Source organism: Bactrocera neohumeralis, chromosome 2 (assembly GCF_024586455.1).
Source record: "Bactrocera neohumeralis isolate Rockhampton chromosome 2, APGP_CSIRO_Bneo_wtdbg2-racon-allhic-juicebox.fasta_v2, whole genome shotgun sequence".
Taxonomy (NCBI): domain Eukaryota; kingdom Metazoa; phylum Arthropoda; class Insecta; order Diptera; family Tephritidae; genus Bactrocera; species Bactrocera neohumeralis.
In genome coordinates, this window is record NC_065919.1 from 14,731,310 (window position 1) to 14,751,730 (window position 20,421).

Here is a 20,421-nt window from a genome sequence, read left to right on the forward strand (position 1 = left end):
AAATTAAATTCTTTATCATGGCTTCAGTGCACAACTCAAGTATGTTAGTGGTTTTTTTATTTGTGTAACCCTGCTATGCGTCCAATTTGGATACCGTAGAGAAAATTGTTGTTTTGCTTTCAGTAATTTCATAGCACATAGGCGGAATTTTTTGTTTGGTTTGCGGTTTAGCTAATTCTCCGCTCTGCGGTTTACAACTTCCATTATTGCCAGCTTCTCTGTGGACTCTTACTTCCTTTACTCCGATGTTGGTGAATTTTTCTACTCTGATTTGCCACATCTCTCCAACTCAAGTTAACCAGTTGCATTTGTGGCATATTGAAGTGCCTATCTCAATTTCCTATTCCATCTCTTTCATCACCCTCAGATGTGGTCATGGTATAAGCATATGCACTTACGATTTTTTTTTTTTACTAAAGTTGAGTCGATGGAAAGTTACTGACATCCTTTCCATCAATAGATGCTTTGAAGCGTAAAATGTGGAGAACATCAAGTTAAACACGAAAAGGCGTCCAAATCATACACAGAATCGAAAAGGCTGTCCATATCGTTTTTCCTCTGAGTTTCTGCTTTACCTTTTTCTGTGAATAGCAGTATATTTTGTATGGAAAAAATAAACAGCAACAAATTACCTGAAATGGAAAGTGAACAAGCAATGAAAGTAATGATTGACAAATATACATACATATGTATTTGGTATATATGTATGTATACGGGTTTTCTTCTTTTCACTGGGTTATTTTTTTTTACATTACGGGAGCGGAGAGAAAACAGACTGCCTACCTCGCAACGTCACTATCGACCACAACACATGCGGGATGGGATAAATACCGAGAGTTGAAGAGGGAAGCGAGACGCATTAGCAGAAAAAAGAGAGAGGCCGAAATTCGTGAGTATGAAGAGCTTGACAAGCTGACCGTCGGGGGTAATGCTCGAAAAATCTACGAAAAGATGCGGCGACTAACAGAAGGTTTCAAAACCGGAGCTTACTCTTGTAGAACGCCCAAAGGTGATCTAGTGACCGATGTCCAGAGCATACTAAAATTATGGGGGGAACACTTCTCCAGCCTGCTGAATGGCAATGAAAGTATAGAAGGCGAACATGATTCCCCAATTGATGACGATGGAGCAGACGTTGCATTAGCCGACCATGAAGAAGTTCGAATAGCAATTACCGGTCTGAAAAAAGCGACGGGGGCCGATGTATTACCGGACGAGCTATTCAAACACGGCGACGAAGAACTGATAAGACGATCGGACGAAAGCATGCCCAACAATTGGAATTAAATTGTGCTCTGCCCAATCCACAAAAAGGGAGATCACACAATCTGCGCCTACTGCCGTAAGGATAAGACTCTTCAACATCGCCTAGTCAATTGAATCCCTTGATGGTCAGATAATTTCCGAAGATTTCTGCTTTATTCTACATTCCTCGGATTCTGAATTATATTATTACATGTGGATCCAGTATTTTCTCCTGGAAACGGATTGATAGAGAAAGAAACGTAGAGATATGAAGTTCATCTGAACACATATCTGTATTTATCACTTCACCACTTCACTACTGATTTGTGTAGCAACATACAAGGTTCATTGTATCATTTTTCCATCCTTCCTCAATTTATCTGGATTTTTTTTTTGATAGATTTTCATTAGTTTCGGATTCAGAGTTACAACACAGAGGTAATGATTTCACTATTTGATAACTACATTTTATAAATTTGTTGTATAGTATGTATATTTCTCAAATATTTAGGCCAACGCTGTGCATACATACAAAGTCAAGTAAACTCCGACACTTATAATCATAAATTCCTACGCATTTTCCCAGTAAAAATACTCAGATGAAAGTTTACCGCAAAAGTTCACTTGAAAATGCCTGCATTCACACCTCTTGTAGATATCTTTAGTTACAAAGAAACGTGCGTTTATGCTCTACAAGCGTGTGTATTTAGCTTGCATTCGAAGTATCAACATAACCTCAATATGTTCCCAACTCCCAGCCATTGACTTAGTCGCGGTTTAGACACAACGGTCGCTGCGGTGGATAAAATGCAATTGTGCCGGTAAATGCCGTCAAAGCAGAAAGTACTCATGTCACAACAACATAAAAACTAACGATAACAATAACAATAATAAGACAAAAGACAAAAGAGAAACATCGGAAAACAAACACAATAGCAGAAACAATGCGACCACTTGAGCAAATCGCACGGAGATAAGGCGAAGTGTGAAAAGAAGAATGCCGCATTTGCTTTCATAACAGTAAGAACAACGACTGCATTAACGGAAGAAGAAAAACGAGTCGAACAAATCTGTCCGGAGGTGCGATTGATAGCTGAGCTTAGCACCGAAGTTAAGAAGTTATCGAAAGTACCAAAAGTGGTGATTTGAGCGCGAAAATATTCTACCCCAGTATGTACGACTTAGATGAAATTAGTGAGTTAGAGAATTGTTACAACTTTAACTTTAGCATAGAGTGGAATGAGAATTCTTACATTGGAAGTGGCATCGAAGATTCCTATCTTTTGGCAAAAGGTCTTTTAGAGATGCTCTGAACACCCGACAAAGACAGTCATCGAACTAGGTCATCAAACGCCACATAAAACCGAGAGGTCGCTGGCGTGGCTCAGGTGAATTCTTTATTCCTCATCCTTCTTTATGGGCGTAGAACCGCCTTCGTGGCTATATAAATCTTTACTACTTCTTTTAGGTTAAGTTGGGTTAGTTTAATCTTGTAGGCCAATAAGTCACGCACAGACCAATTTTGGTTCTTTGCTATACCAGATGGAGCTCAGTTGCTGGGTCCAAGTGGAGTAGTGTTCATTTAGGATGCCTGCGCTTGACGCGAGTTTTAACAGACTCTGTGGCCTCACTATCGGTATCTCCTCCAAGTGCACAAGAGATGCTCCATTGTTTCCCTGACACCCTGCTCTAGACATTTCCTGCAGTCTTCTCAATCTATCAGCCCCATCCTGAGGGCCTGTGCCGCAGTGACCACTTTCCATCAGGTTCCTACAGCCTCTTCTATCATGATCCCTTTGCAAAAATACCAACTCTTTTAAAAATTTGGTGAAGAACGAAATTTTTCTTACGGCGAACCCTGTACAGGTTTCCTGGCAACTTGTGGCTTTTTTCGACGTTCTAAATGACGATTTCCCAAGTACTTGTCCAAGCTGATGGATGTATAGCTGAGTGAGTCTCAGGCAGATTTGCGATGGTTTTTATGCAAGGATTGGATTATAAAAAGAGAGGCAATATTACGATTCTTTCGGCGGTATTTGTCATGACATGTAAAGAAAAACAGAACAAAACAAAAGAAGAGTGAAATGCATGTAAAATTGTAGAATTTTGAAGTGAAATATCTCGAAAACTATGCGTCTGAGGACGGTATATGTGTATATATTTTTTAATCCTGAGGACCTCCTCTATCCATCGGTACCATCAAATCGTGGCGCCGCAAGAATCGTAATCGTGCCAAAAGAGAACGTAACTTCATTTTAAAACAATTATTTTTCACATTCGAAGATATGACAGTTGAAACGCATTATTTTTAGACTAGCCATCGTTTGGACGCCAGAAATAAACATTTTACTTACTTGAATAGGTTACGAACTCAGGCCAAAGTTTACTTCAATTCTTTTGAGTTCCAAGGGCATACACTTAAATCGACAATGGGTAGAAAAGGAAAAAAAACTGCGAAAGAGGAATACAATTAATGCTCTCCATTTGTCTCACTTAAAGCCACCATTTGCTGGCTGCGCTGTCGACAAATGCTTGAACTGCCAAGTGCAAGCGAAAATGCGAACCCTGACCGCAACGACTTCCTCTTTGCTGGTGGCATCAATCTTATTCTTATAACTCTATTGCCGCTATTTATTATCTACTTGTTTGCTCGTTGGCTTTTAATGTATCTTTTACTTGCGTTGGCACAGCTTTCAAGCCTGCAATCTGACCAATTTATGCGCTCTTGTCAGCTGTCGCCGGTTTCTCGCTCCACGGCATTGAGTTGGTGGTCGTAGCTCTTTTATTTCTGCGCTGCAATTCGAAATTTGTCTTGTGGCTGCGATCTTATGGCACTTGGCATATGACAAGCGCTATAACAAGGCCTGCGGGTCAAGTCGAGTCAGGCTCAGCTGTGGCGAGCTGCAGCGTCGTTATGAAGAGTGCACATATTTGTTTCACTGCACACTTTTTGTTGTATGTATGTCTGTTTGTATGTTTTAAAAATTTATTATTTTCCATTTTTCCTTTTTGTTCTTATTTTTTTTTTTTAACAACTTTCGCTGTTCGTACCACAAATTGTTGCACGTGCAGTTGACACATGGCAAGAAATATCGCTTGTGCTTCAAAATTCTCTTGCGCTCACACTCTTTCACATACATACATACATACTTGCATATATGTATATAGTGTTGCGCGTGTTTGGCTCTTTTGTGTGGGCGTATGCGTATCACATGTTCCCGAAAATTTAGGTTTACACTTGTATAACGCCTACCATCTTTGCTGCGGCAACTGGCTTTCACATTTCTTAAGTTGTTTTCACGATTTTGAAATATCGTATTTTTTCTCCAGCTGTCAAGCGATTACAACTCTCTCTTTTTGTAGGCGATGATATTTGTGTGGAATTGTGTGGCTTCTTAGTGTGTGGTGTCATCTTTCAAGTGGCTGTATAAATGATTGCAATCACTTTGTCACAATAGAAAGTACGTTTTAGCGAAATTATTTCCTTATTTTGATTTATTTCACTATTCTCTGCGTATTAAATATGTGTTTCAGTAAAATATTTGTACTCCAATTTTATATGTAGAAATTTGTGATATGAGGAATTTTTTGGATTAGTTTAATATAAATCGATTTCACTAACTTTTTTCTCGGATGACAACAATGCCAGGCTTACACGCTATAAGAAATACTTCTGTTGTATTTTAAGATACACTGAGGTACCAACTAGAAGATTTGGTGTTCAATCTTCTAGCTGTATTCGCCAAAATATTTTTGAAATAAACCTTTAACATCTATATCAAACATTAAGCTCTTTATATGAGCGCTGAGAGCAAATGTCGCATGTTGGACCACTCGAACATTTTTAGCAAAGTTCGCAAAATATCGAAAGGTGCACTAAATCTATGCGTCATTGAGTATTCTAAAGAGAATTGGATGTGTTTTCCAAAAATAACTGTGATCTGAATTCTTCTCAATTCTCTCTTATAAAGTTCTTACTTTGATTATCAAGCCAGTGCTGGACCCTTATGAGCACATCTGGTGGGAGATTTTGAAAAAAAAATAATAATTTGTTTTTTTTTTTTAATATATCAGTTTATAGCATTAAAATTAACATACCAAAATTTCAAAACGATATCTCAAATAGTTTTTGAGTTACAACCATTTAAATGATAACTGAAGAGTTCAAGCAGCGCCATCGTTTATGTTTAAAGACGAATAAACCGATCATCATTAAATTTAGTTCTGCCTATTTTGTATACATATACTATATATAGTACACTGACCTATTGGTTTTCTGATCTGATCAAAAATCGATTTTCGGCAGGCCAAAAACGACCAAAAATTCCTCTATTTTTTTAAACGCCGCCATTTTGTCAAGTTTTGATTTTTCTTATCGTAGGTTATTGTAGGAAAATTTAGTTAACGATATTTTTTCTTTCTAAGTTTCATCAATGGAGAAGACCTGAAACACTGCAGCAGTGAAGGGCCTTTTTTTAACGACATCGGAGATCTCGAATAACTCAAAAATAATTTATGTTTTTTCAAACATTTCAATGTGTATTCTTGAAATATGTATACCTATAACCTGAAAACGGTGAGCCCCTTAAAAGTATAAGAAACGATCATACAAGTATATGAGAAAGTTGTTTCAGACAGAAAATGGTTGCCGAGAGTCATGCAGCGTTTGTGGCGTTATAAAGCGAGTAAGTCCTACTAATAACGGATAACGAATAGTGGGTAAATATATATATCTTCTAGGGTTCCGGTGAGTGAAGTATGTATGACTGAAAAGACGTATCTTCTCGGAATAGTGTCCTATAGGCTAAAATGTGCTCGAAATTTATTAATATTGAGTACTCAAAAAAGTTTTTTCGTATTTTTAATCAAACTTTAACTAATTTTTTTTAATATTATATATGAACTTTAATGAACCAAATATGTACCATTTTGGTCAACCACTTTTTGCCATTTTTCCGCTAGAGACATTATTCCATCAGTGTAAAACTTTTCTGGTTTCTCGGCGAAAAACTGCGATAAGTAATTTTCACAGGCTTTTTTTGAAGCCAACTTTACTCCATTATGGGAGTTCTGCATTGACTGAATCAAATGGTAGTCCGATGGTGTAAGGTCAGGGCTATATGCTGGATGAATCAGTACTTCCCTGCCGAATTCTCCCAGTTTTTGACGAGTCATCAAAGATGTGTGTGATGTAGCGTTGTCCTGATGGAAGATTAAGCCCTTTCTGTTGATTATTTCTAGCCATTTTTTTCGATTGCTTGCTTCAATCGCATCAGTTGTTGACAGAAAAATGTAGAATCAATCGTTTGACCAGACTGGAGCAGCTCATAGTGGATGACTCCTTTTCAATCCACCAAATACTCAACATAACCTTTCGAGGCGTCAATATTGCCATTGCGAACATTTGTTGGGCTTTACCACGCTTGGACCAAGATTTTTTTGCACATTATTTTAGTATTTGATCCACTTTTCGTCGTTTCAGCAAAAAATCGCAGATGTTAATTCGGTCCATCAAATTTTTCACAGACAATTCATGTGTTAACCAAACATCGTGCTTCTTTTTGTAGCCAGCCTTTTTGAAATGGTTCAAAACCGTTTGATCATGAACGTTAAGTTCCTTAGTGATGTCATGGCTGCTAATGTGACGATCCTGGTCAATATTTTAAATAAATTCATCGAATTTTTCAACGATAGGTAGGATGTCGACCAGTGCGAGGTTCATCTTGCACATCGAAATTTCCAGAACAGAAGCGAGCGAACCATTGTTGTGCTACACGAACTGATACAGCATCGTCTCCGTAAACTTCACAAATTTCATTGGTGGCTTGCGTGGCATTCTTCCCTTTTTTCTTTAGACTTTTTCGACTAGCCAATATATGCCTCGGCCGTAAGCTCGTTGGTATTAAATACCAGTTTTAGAAGAGAATCTATACTTATTGTAAAAATCCAAGTTGGTTTGGTTTTTCAGTATTTACGCTATACGTATTTAAGCTGCTAATTGACTAATTAACACAAATTTAAAATGCAGCTTGTATAATTAATATTTTAATTGATATCAATTTTAAATTTTATCTGTATAAATTTTTGCTTTTTCAATATAGAGGAAATTACTGCGGAATCTTCTCACACGTTTTTGGGGTTAAAGCATTATTGTCACTAACCAATAAACAGAAGCGAATGTTGTTAATACTATGCATATTTAAAATATATGTATGTGTATGTGTCTGGGCTTAAACCAGCAGCCGCGAAATATTCAGCATTACTTTGGCATATTTTCACCTTCCCATTAATGAAATTACTTATTGGTATTTATGCACTTGCTGCGCTGCATTACTTTGCCGTGCTAATTTAATGGAATGCTCGATGGAATTTGTGTTTATTGTATACGTAATTCCGGAAGTGATTGACAAACAATTACTCGAAATCATATGTTATAGGGAGTTGCTATAAAATTTATTATTCGGTCGATATTAAACACTAGAAAGCGTTAGCGTCACCTATCGAAAATCGCTGTCAGATATATTATCCAATATATAACCGTTTTATAACCAAAACTCAATTTTTTTTCAATATGAATGTATGATAACCAATATATAACGTTTTCTAACCATATCTCAAATTTTGTTTCAATGTTAGTGATTTTTTTTATATCGTTTTTCCTTCGCCTGTAAACTTATCAAAAGTGATGTTTATAAGCCAAGCCGAATTACTCAGGCTAGGTAAAGCTTCAAAACGAATCGGAAGTTATAGACGCATGTTTGGACTCTTCAGTCACATCCTGACTATGCTTTCGGGCGAACACTCACTAGTGAAGGATAATACTAATTATATTATAGCTCAGACTAGCACAAATTTGATTATTTTTCTCTTGATTGTAAATTAAAATATGTTTGAGTGCAATAACGGGTTATTTCAGGGATAAAACGTACATAACGTTTCTTCCAAATAAATTTGAGAACAATTAATGAAATTACCTATACTTTAGCTTTATTAGTTTCCCAAAGTTTAAGGCATATATGCACCGTATTCTTTGAAAATCATTTCGTCGGTTCAATTTTCTACCACACCAAGTCCTATCTTATCCTGCCAGCAATGCGTCGAGTATAGGCCTCCAATTGATCAGTCATTTTAGAATATATTCGTAGAACTTCTTCCTCTTCTTTATAGGCGTAGATAACGCTTACGCGATTATAGCCAAGTTTAGAACAGCACGCTGTTTTCTTCTTTTCATTGGGGTTTCATTTACGTAGAACACCCTCACAAAATGTTATCTAATGAAGTAACCTCCCTTGACCTAGGTGGCTAATTGATATTTTTTTTGATTTGCTTCGGCCACTAAAAGTTCGAAACAATAAAGCGACGTGCACTATGGCTTCTCGTATAGCATTTTTAAATGCAGAATCTTGGTTCTGGAAAAGTGGTCTTGGTCTTGAGTTTACAAAAAATTTATTAAGGCGGCTAATATCCAGTCCAAGCACTTCGCTAGGTTCGCCAACGATGTGTCTACTGAGATATTTCAATCTCAGTATGGCAAAAGACGGCAATAGAGAAGAAAATTACAACATGATTCTACCTCGTCTTCCTCCATACAGCTTTGGCAAGGGTGTGCGATAGAATATTTAGCTACAAACAAGAACTTTTTACGGTTCACTCTAAGCTAAAAGGATCCCGCAGTTCCACAAGTTCTGGTTGTTGACCAGCGCTTACTGAGCTCACTGGAGCTGAAACGGTCCAACGCCAAAGCGCTAGAAGACATCGGAAAACCGACTTGCTTCCAATCGGATGCAATTGGGGAATGGATGTGCTCCCTAGCAAGCTTATCGGTTTTACACTTTTCGGGCGCACAAGTCTAATGTGGAAGAAGCTTGCAGCTTCTGCTAATGAGGTCATATGCTCCTTGACTACTTTTGAGCACACAGCCAACGAGCTCAAAGGCAGTATAACCTCGCTACTACCGGAATGAATGTACATCCCTCTGAAGGAAGCTGCACAATACATCTACTGCCACCTTGAAAGACGCTACAGTGGTCTGATAGTTTGCAAGTAGAGTTGATGGAGTGCTCCCGACAGAAGACTGCAACTCCTACTCTCACTCAATCCCACTCATAACTTCGATCCATCGATCCATCTGTGAAAAAGCTCACTGCACTCCTTCTCCATCACGCAAGTCCCTCGCAGCTGCGTAAGCTGAGAAGGAACCGCCAGGAGAAGTATAACTTCGCAAAATATTAAAGAAATTTAAGTTTAAAATTAAACGTAAAAGGTGTGCATCGCATCTCGAAGAGAAAATTAAGACTATTCGAGTGCAAAATTGTATGACACTAGCGCAATGAGCGGGCGCACTACCAGCTTATTTCACTTAAAAGACTGAATCACAAATAGAAATATTTAAAAGACGAAAACGGAGAATGCGAGAGTATTGTATACAAAGCTTAATATTTTATGAGAAAAAACGTACGCACAATATAAAAGAAGAACCAATAAAAGCGGAAGAAAAACGAATTGATGAAATAAATATTTACGAACCAACGAAGAGTGCAGAGAAATAAAAAGGGAATTAAATTAAATTGCAAAATCACGATGCTCATACTTTTGTAGGTATGTATGTATATCTGTATGTATGCATGGAGAATGTAAAAATCACAACGATGTGGCAGCATCAGCGCTTAATGAAAGTAAATAAACGCGCGGGAATTGGGAACAATTACAAGAGCACCCTTCTCAGTTACACACGTCCGCCTGCATCACGCCCAGCTTAATGAGACTGTTGCAAAATTGAACGAATAGCGGAGAGAAAAAATAAAAATTACAACAACTTTCATACATATTTTCGCTGCGAACGAAGAAAGCTGTAAGAAAATTAAGCTAAACAAAGGGCGTACATGTGAGACACTGAAACACACACTTCGTGAGGACATGTACGAGCTTGGGAGTCTGCGAGTACCTGCAAGATCAAGTGTGTTGTTAAAAGCCTTGCTGATACTATAGCAAGTCGAGTTAAAGCGGAGGTAAGTGGTACGAGTACGAGTATGTTAATTGAAGTGTTGCAGGGGTACTAGGAAGAAGTTGAAAACAAAAACAAAGAAAAAAGTTGCGAACAACACTACTAATTGCCGGCACAAAGAGCGGAGTTGTGCGTGTGTTGATTTGTAGCTCGTTAAGCTTGTGCAGCGAAGACAGAGCTAACGTTATCTGTTTACACCCTCCAGTGGATATGAAATGTGGTTTATTATAGCGGAAGCCATTGCTGATGATAACACTAACTCGAGTCTATGGTTTGGTGCTATAAGTAATTGTATGGTAAAGAGCTATAGTTAGAGTGTTTTAGAAACTGGAAGTAGAGATTGAAGTGCGAAAACAGTCGTGCTTCGTTCTTTGGACTCTTGAAAAGTTCCAAGAAGATCCGTCGTTTTCGAGCCAAATTTTGTTCAGCGATGAGGCCCATTTCTGGCACAATGGGTATGTAAAATAGCAAAATTGCCGCATTTGGTACGAAGACCAAGTTGAAGAGATTCAAGAGTTGCCATTTCATACAGAAAAAAACAACGATTTAGTGTGGTTTGTGGGCCGGTGGAGTCATCGATCCATATTTCTTCAAAAATGATGCCGGTGAGAATGTAACCGTCGCGCCATGATAACAATTTGTTGCCGGAAATTGAAACTCGTGATCTCGGCGACATTTGGTTTTAGCAAGCCGGCGCCACTTCCCACACATCGCATTAATCAATGGATTTATTGAGAGAACACTTTGGTGAGCAGATAATTTCACATTTTGGGCCGATGGATTGTCCACCAAGATCGTGTGATATTACACCGTTAGAACTTTTGCTGTGGCGATATGTAACATATAAAGTCTATGTGGACTATCCCGTTTCGATTCGCGCCTTGGCGCAAAACATTACGCGTGTTATTCGCCAGTTATCAGTCGAAATGCTAGTTCAAGTCATCGAAGATGGACCTTATGACATGTAGACACAGCCAACATCTGAAAGAGATAATCTTCAGGACACAAATGCCAAAGAATCTTCTTTCGAATGATAATAAACATTCCCCATTCAATTTTAAGTTTCTGTGTATTTTTTTTAAGTAGGGATCCTCGAAATGGACCACCCTTTACATGATCTAAGAAAAGGGTCTTTCACTGCTACACTGTTTCCGACCTTCTCCGAGGATGAAACCTAAAAAAAAAATTCTCTACCAGACGATTTTGTTTGTACAATGGCACACGGTCGAATATTTTCGACGACGTGGCAACGTTCCAACTTTCAATCGATTTCGCTACTGTGCCCGAACATGTTTTACATGAAAATTGTTTGCCTGTATGATGTAGAGGGTATCACACGCATTGCTGATTAACAATCATTGAATTTTTATTTTTTAATTCTCCTCTTCGCAAATTTTGTTTGCTTCTTTAATGTTTCTTTTTCTTTCTGGCAGCTAAGAATAAAAGGGAAAAAAGTGGTGATAATCGCATGGGCTATGTGGGGGACGGAGAGCAAAGTGCTTGTGTCGAGTTGGCAATGAGTCAAGTGTTTACGTGGAACGTGACTCATGCGACAACAGCGACAAATCACACACGCACACACACATACACAAATAAAAACACACCGGCTCTCCTCTTCATACGGAAGGGAGCGAAGAAAGAAGGAAATGACGCCAAATGCGAAATCAACACGCAATAAAACTGAAAAATAATTTAAAACTTTATTTAGCAAGAAAAACTGAAGCAAAAGCAAAAACAACCGCCGAACGCAGAAAATTAAGGAAAAGCCTCAGCAACCAGCAGCCAGCAACCTCTGACGAACGTCAACGTTAATTGGCGTTAAAGTCGAAAGCGACGTTGCAAAAGCAAAAACAAGAAAATTTACAAAAAACACAAGCCGCTAACTACAACAATAATAAACAACAATTAACGCATAGCTAGGCGAAAATTTACAACAAAAAGCAACAACAACTACAAGTTTACAGGAAAAATAGCGCAAGTCAACAGCAATAAACAACAAGAACACGTCCGTAATTGTTGGCGGTGTTAAAACAAAAAGCGTTTATTAGTTGCACGCTGCTGATGCGACAACAACAACACACACACACATACATACATATAAATACATGTGCACATCTGTAGTTGTGACAAAAACAAACACGACTGAGAGCAACAGCATCATTTGGCAGTCAACAGCCATGTTGAGCTTGCAGTTTTTCGCGAAACGAACTGAAAATTGCAACTACAACAAAAAACTTTAGCTGCGAACAAACATGGGCGAAAGAAAAATAATGAATGGTAATATCAACAAAAGCGAACAAAAACACACACAAACAAACAAACAATGCAACGCGTGGGGGGCAAAACGGAAGGTAGAAAAAACGCATATATACAACAGCAACGGAAGGCTATATATACATATGTACATACGTACAAGGTGAGAAAAAATGCATGCATACAACTAGGAACGAGTATACTGCTGCTATAGGCACGAATGCCGTGTCGTTGAAGCCACAAAGTCAGGTTTGCAAAAATTTGTAAATTTCTAAAAAAAATAAAGAAGAATTTCTGTATAGTATATTTGTGTGTGACTTAGAGCGAGTTGATTTACAGTAAGCTAAAAAAATTAAAAAAATAGCGTACACAGGAAATGCTCCACAGCTCATTCTGAACAAGTTTGCTTAAGAAACTATGGGTCTTTAAACGGTTTGGAGCTAGCGATTTTTAAGGCGCAGTGTTTTAGAGATGATACAAATTTGTTAATCCGTTTTTAAGATATCCTCATGAAATTTAGTACGTAGTTCCATTGTTTATGCCACTGATCATGTGTTGGAATCGGCCAGATCGGACAACTATATCACATATCGCCCATACAACCGATTATTCATCCATAGTCTCTTAGGCAAAGTTGTTCAGAACGATTCGTAGAACATTTCTCTTAGCATATCGACCCGCTCTAATGTGCATACATATAATACATATGTTTTATGTATTTAAATTATATACATTTTTTATACTCTCGCAACAAAGTTGCTAAGGAGAGTATTATAGTTTTGTTCAAATAACGGTTGTTTGTAAGTCCTAAAACTAAAAGAGTCAGATATAGGGTTATATATACCAAAGTGATCAGGGTGACGAGTAGAGGTGAAATCCGGATGTCTGTCCATCCGTCCGTCCGTCTGTCCGTCCGTCCGTGCAAGCTGTAACTTGAGTAAAAATTGAGATATCATGATGAAACTTAGTACACGTATTTCTTGGCTCCATAAGAAGGTTAAGTTCGAAGGTTAAAATCGGCATACTGCCACGTCCACAAAATGGCGAAAACCGAAAACCCATAAAGTGTCATAACTAAGCCATTAATAAAGATATTAAAGTGAAATTTGGCACAAAGGATCGCATTAGGGAGGGGCATATTTGTACGTTTTTTTTGGAAAAGTGGGCGTGGCCCCGCCCTCTACTAAGTTTATTGTACATATCTCGGAAACTACTATAGCTATGTCAACCAAACTGTATAGAGTCGTTTCCTTCAGGCATTTCCATATACAGTTCAAAAATGGAAGAAATCGGATAATAACCACGCCCACCTCCCATACAAAGGTTATGTTGAAAATCACTAAAAGTGCGTTAACCGACTAACAAAAAACGTCAGAAACATTAAATTTAACGGAAGAAATGGCAGAAGGAAGCTGCATCCAGGCTTTTTTTAAAAATTGAAAATAGGCGTGGCGTCGCCCACTTATGGACCAAAAACCATATCTCAGGAGCTACTAGACCGATTTCAATGAAATTCGGTATATAATATTTTCTTAACACCCTGATGACATGTACGAAATATGGGTGAAATCGGTTCACAACCACCGCTATTTTGAATTCCATCTGATGCCTTCTCTGTATAATATATAGTACATTAGGAACCAAAGATGATAGCGGAATAAAACTTTACATAAATACGGTATTTGAAAAATATGTAAATGACTGATAATGAAATCTCGATTATCACTTTATCGTGCGAGAGTATAAAATGTTCGGTGACACCCGAACTTAGCCCTTCCTTACTTGTTTTAATATAATTTCAATAACGTAAAATTAAAATTGCATGATTTTTGACATCATAGCAAATGAAAGCAAAAAATATATTTAAAAAATATAATTATATTTTTAATTATTAAAAAGGTGAACACATTTAATTTCACACAAAAAAGCATATTTTTTTTAAATTTCGTGTTTATTGGCGAGCTAAACGTCATCTGCTTAAAAGCTGTTGTTAAATAAGTTTTTCATACAAGAAATTAATTTTTAATGGTCACTTTGTATGGTGACTGTATATGGGGTTTTTCAATGGGGAGCTACAAAAGTAGGGACAGCAAAAGACGCCATATTTTTTCCACTATTTTGACATTTTACTTCATTAAGGTTTCTTTCATGGAAAGATACACGATCCAATTTACTGCCGAAATTCGGAGTCTGTGACCTTAATTTCAAAAGCCCTACGTTTAATCAATAGTCGTCATAATCGTCCTGTTCCTGCGCCAGTAAGACAAAGAAGTGTCTGTAGTTTCAAAAATATTGCTGCCGCTAGCGCATCAATTGAGAAAGATCCAAATCAGTCTCCATTCGTCGTTCTCCAGCGTTTGGCAACTCTGTAACGTCGTTGTGGTAAATTTTGCGAAAAGATCTTGGCCTACATCCTTACAAGATCAAATTGACACAAGAAGTGAAGCCGCTTGAGCACCAGAATCGCCGTATGTTCATGCATTGGTCTGAGCAACAATTTGAAAATGAACCGGATTTTCACAAAAAAAAAATCATCATCAGCGATGAGGCTCTTTTCTGGCTGAATGCCTTCGTTAATAAGCAAAATCTGTGTTATTGGTCAGGCAGTAATCCACACGTACTCCATTAGTCACCATTGCATCCCAAAAAAATTACAGTTTGGTGTGGTTTATGGGCTGACGGCGTTATTAGGATGTACTTCTTCCGCGATGATTAAGCCCGGCAGGTTACTGTGAATGGGAATCGCTACCGCTCAATGATAACTAAATATTTTTAGCCCGAATTGGATGATATGGACTTGGACAATATGTGGTTCCAACAGGACGGCGCTATAATAGAAATGTTAGGGTAACCGAATTTGGTTGAAATTGGTAAAGTATTTAGCTGCTGAGACACAGGGTTTCATCTAAATCTGCCCATTGTCCAATTTGTACAACTATTGCTTTTCCCATTTGTAATATAAAACCGGTTTACACCGAAGCTTAAAAACGCTACGCTCAAAGATTTTTGTTGTTCTCATATGTATGTTCCATAGTAATTTGTAAATTTTATATAGTAGTAAACCAAAAATTTTGTTCATTTCAGAATACATTTGACGCGTTCCACAAGTTCACTTCGTCAGTTAATCCTAAAATCGGCAGATATAATGGCTTTATGGTTTCTTTTTTATGAAAAATTAATTTTTTAAAAATGCGCTAAAACATATTGTAAGCGATATTGCAGCAGCGGCAGTTGACACGAAACGTGACAATGGCGCGACATGTTGGTGCCAAACCGCAATATGCTGTTGCTGTTGCTGTCGCCTGTTGACTGGTGTTACTCGAGTGGTTACACATTTGTTTCGCATTTTTAATGAACAAATGAAAATTCAAGTGTGTGTGTATGTATGTAGGTGCGTATTTAGTTGGGAGTGTAGATGAAATGCGAATATGAGAATGCACGGATGCGTAAATGCATTTATTTGTTGCTTTTAACAAGTGTGAAAAGTCATTTAATAACGCAATTTTATGTTCATAATGTAAAGGGTGATCCAAGTACGCCTGAACAATGTTTCACGTTCTGTAAAGAATGTGTTTCGCACGATTCGTTCAACTTACCACCATAACACCATCACCCATCTTGAGAACCAGCATTCAATATTGGATAATATACGACAGAAAATTTGTCCAGCACGCAGAGAAGAAAATATAACAGCCGTAGCTGAGAGTGTACACGAAAATCCTGGAGAGTCGATTTGGCGCGGTTCGTAGCAACTCGGACTGACGTATGGAACGACTTGGCACATTTTTCGTCCCGATCTTAAATTGATAAATTACAAAAGACGGCTTGTGCAAGAACTAAAGCCGCTTGATCTTCCCAAGTAACATCGTTTCGCTCTATGGGCTTTTGAAAAGTTCCAAGAAGACCCCACTTTTTCGAACCAAATTTCTTTCAGCGATGAGCCCCGTTTCTGACTCAATGTGTATGCAAACAATCAAAATTGTCGCATTCGGGACAAAAAGTAACTTGAAGATATCTAGAGCTGTCATTCCAGCCAGAAAAAACAACGGTTTAGTCTGGTTTGTGGGCCGATGGAATCAACGGTCCATATTTCTTCAAAAATGATGCCAGTGAGAACGTAACCATCAATGGCGACCGTCGTGGTGTCGTGTTAACCGACTATTTGATGCCTGAAATTGAAGTTTGGAATCTCGGCGACATTTGGTTTCAACAAGATCGCGCCATTTCCAACACGTCGCATCAATCAATGGATTTATTTGAGAGAACACTTTGGTGAGCAGATAATTTCACGTTTTGGGTCGGTCGATAGGTCACCAAGTTCAGGTGATACCACATCGTTATACTTTTTCTTGTAGGGATATGTAAAGTCTAAAGACTATGCGGACAAACCCGCTTCGATTCAGGCCTTGGAGCAAAACATCACGCGTGTCATTCGCCAGTTACCAATCGAAATGCTCGAACGAGTCTTCGAAAATTGGATTCAACGGATGGACCATCCGAAACGTACTCACGGCCAACATTTGAAAGAGAAAGTTTTCGAGGAATAAATGCCAAAAAATGTTCTTTCGAATGATAAAAAAATTCCGCATTAAATTTAAAGTTTCTGTGTTTTTTCTTTAAAAAAGTAGGTAACCTCGAAATGCGTTACCCTTTATGTGTATGTATGCATGTATGTATATATATTTATTGGGTTGTGTAGTAGTCGCTTTCATTCCTTTTAAACACTCGATTTGGATCGGCCAGTTGGAAGGCAGCTATACATACTTATGTTATAGTGACTCGATCTGAACAATTCCCTGAAAGATTGCAAGGTTGGTTTAGGCAACAAACAATGTTAAATTTTATGAAGATATCTCTTCAAATGAAAAAGTTTTTCATACACGAATTTGATTTTAATTGTTCAGTTTGTATGGCAATTACATATGTATGGTATATGCTATTATGGTGCGATATCACACATTCCGAAAAATGAGAAAATGTGCAAAATTTCAGGTCGATATCTCAAAAAAAGCTGTTTTTTTATGACATACTTAACACCGTTAGTTTCGATTGGGTTTACTGATATATTAGAATACAGAAAATACAAACGCCATAAACTTGCCAGTCGACTGTTTCGTTTTTCCACGTTTTGGAGCGGGTTCATCGTGTGCTGTTCATTCGGATGACTGTCGATTGAACTTCGGAGTGAAATGATGGAGCCATGTTTAATTTTGTCACATATCGATGCAAAAACTCGGGCTTATTACGCTTGAACATCTCCAAACACTGTTTCAAATCATCAACTCGTCGTTGTTTTTGGTCAAAGTGAGCCTCCGTGGCACCCACTTTGCACAGAGCTTTCTCATACCCAAGTATTCGTGAATGATATGATCTAAACTTTCAATTTATATCTTTAGAGTGCCTGCTATCTCGAATAACTTCATTTTGTGGTCGTCCAAAATAATTTTGTGGACTTTTTTGATGTTTTTGTTGGTGACAACTTTGTTTGGTCATCCAATGCGTTCAGCGTTTTCGGTGCTCATTTCACCGGGTCTGAACTTACCACACCAATCCTTGACGGTTGATTTTCCTGGAGCAGTATCCGGTAATTCGTCATCAAACCAAGTTTTTGCTTCAACTGTATTTTTTCCGTTCAAACACGATGAAATCATACCATATATCTATCGCAAGCAAGTCTGCTGATTTAAGTTGAAAGCAAAAAAAAAAAAAAAAATGCATAAAAAACACACTAAGCATTTTCCATTCGAATTCAAGTATATACTGAGCTCACTTCGTGAAATCCAGACTGTGGTCAATTTCGCTTTTTCATTTTATATTATTTAAAAAAATGTCTACATATTTTTTAACAGGATTGTGTTTTTTTCGATATTAATTATATTTGGAAAATAATCTAAAAAATGTATAATGTAAATGCAATCAGACACACGCTTTTTAATTCTCCAACCACATCATTCTATTTAAATACTCATAAATTAATGCGAGCAATAAATATAATTTCGCGGTTAAAATTTCTGATAATTAAAATTAAGACACATTATGGTCTTCCATAAAAGAAGTATGTTAAACTGTGTAAGTTTTCAATATGGAACACTCTGCGAAATGAACAAAGATTAGGCATATTTCTGCAAATTTAAACATTAATTAATTTTTTTATGAATATATTTTTACAAATTATTTTTATGAAATATTTTTATCGCTTACATAGGCTAGCTACGATTTGATTACTTTGTGTGAGTTTAGTAATTAAATTTTATTTTTTTGAAACTTTTTTTAATAAAGTTTTTATCTTTCCATTTGGCAATTCTTATAAAAAACATTATTTTTGTAGTTATTTTCAAGTCTTCTTACTTTACTTGAATTAAATTATTGAAATATAATTTAATAATTTAGATCTGCGTGTCCATCATGTTCATGAAATATTTTCGGCTATTCCTTGTTTGCCTTTCATAATACGTGATTTGGCAACCCTAGCGTTCCAATCTGGCAACTCACAACTTCATCGCAAAGTTTGACATTTCCGATGTTATACATACTCAGAACGTTTTTACATACGAGCGCTATTTCTGCCGTTTACAGTAACTTAAAATATTCATATCGGCCAAAAATGGCAATAAATCGCAAATATTTTCGACCGATTATGTTTTACAACTTTCGTCGTGAAAATCGATGAACTTATTTAAAATGTTTTGCGAACGTTGGTGTAGTGAATTCAATTGAGGTGAGACGAATTTCTTGAAGATCGTTAATGCTGTGCGCAAACTAATACTGCAAGAACGTCATGCCACCTATCGTGAGTTTGAGACAACTATACAAGGTGCGTTAAAAAAAAAACAGAACAAATGGTTTTATCGGTAAAATCAACTTATTTTATGCAAAATGGTCTCCTTCAGCTTCAATACAGCTTTTCGCACGGTCAAAAGCATGTCGAACGAGTGTTTTAGCTCGTTGGCCGGTATGGCCGCCAGTATGCCGGTGCAAGCCTTTTGAATAGTCTCTACGTCTGCATAACGCTTTCCTTTCATGGGCAAATGCATTTTTCCGAAAAGGAAGAAGTCGCACGGTGCCATATCAGGTGAATACGGGGAGTGGTTAATGGTTAAAATGTGATTTTTTGTCAAATAATCGGTCACAAGCGTCGATCGATGAGACGATTCTGAGCAATTTCGTGCGAAACGTAAACCGTGCACACACCTTTCGTAAGCCCAAATGTTCGGTCAAAATGCGATAAATCGATGTTTTGCAGATGTTCAATTCCATTTCCATGAATTTCAATGATGATTTCGGCTGATTTTTGATGAATTCACGCACAGTTTCGATGGAATTTCTGGTGATCACGGATTTTGATTGGCCCACATGTTGATCGTCATTTATGTCCTCACGACCACTTTGAAAACGTTGAAACCACTCGTGCATTCTGCTACGAGGTAGGCAATCATCGCCATAAACTTGTTTTCGCTAAAAGTTTTAGCAATTTTAAAACAAAATTTAATGTTGGCTCTTTGTTCGAAGCTCATTTTTGCACCGATAACACAAACATACTGACACTTAAAACGCAATAACTTCACTTCCAATCAATGAAATGTCATGAAATTCCCACTGGACAATTGACAAAGATAGCAAATTCTAACGCACCAGTCGACATATTGATGACGCCACCAGGAGGCGCTAGATTCAAAAAGTCCTGTTTACTTTGGAGCGCAACTTGTATGCATTACTGCGACCAGCATACATTCAATATTGCATGGACATTTGACTGTAAGCAAGAGTGTTTATGTTGGACACCACTCAATTTGTCAACCAAAAAGCTCGTGTCGATTGGTCGAGAAAAATGTTAACAAAATACGATAACAGTATTTCTAAACACGTCTTGGAGATGGTGACAGGTGATAAATCATGGATTTATGCGTATGAGTTCGAAA

General features: G+C 37.6%; 1 protein-coding gene across 4 annotated transcripts in view; it reads right to left on the reverse strand.

The window, feature by feature from the left end:
* The window catches only part of LOC126754229 (leucine-rich repeat-containing protein 15), a 155,767-nt gene that overhangs the window by 72,947 nt on the left and 62,399 nt on the right, over positions 1 to 20,421 (reverse strand). The window contains exon 4 of one of the 4 annotated variants that reach the window (XM_050466236.1): positions 12,659 to 12,773. The exons of the other annotated variants lie outside the window; for them this stretch is intronic. The gene's annotated coding sequence lies outside the window, so the exon portion shown is untranslated. The remainder of the gene's footprint in view (positions 1 to 12,658; positions 12,774 to 20,421) is intronic. 4 annotated transcript variants of the gene reach the window in all.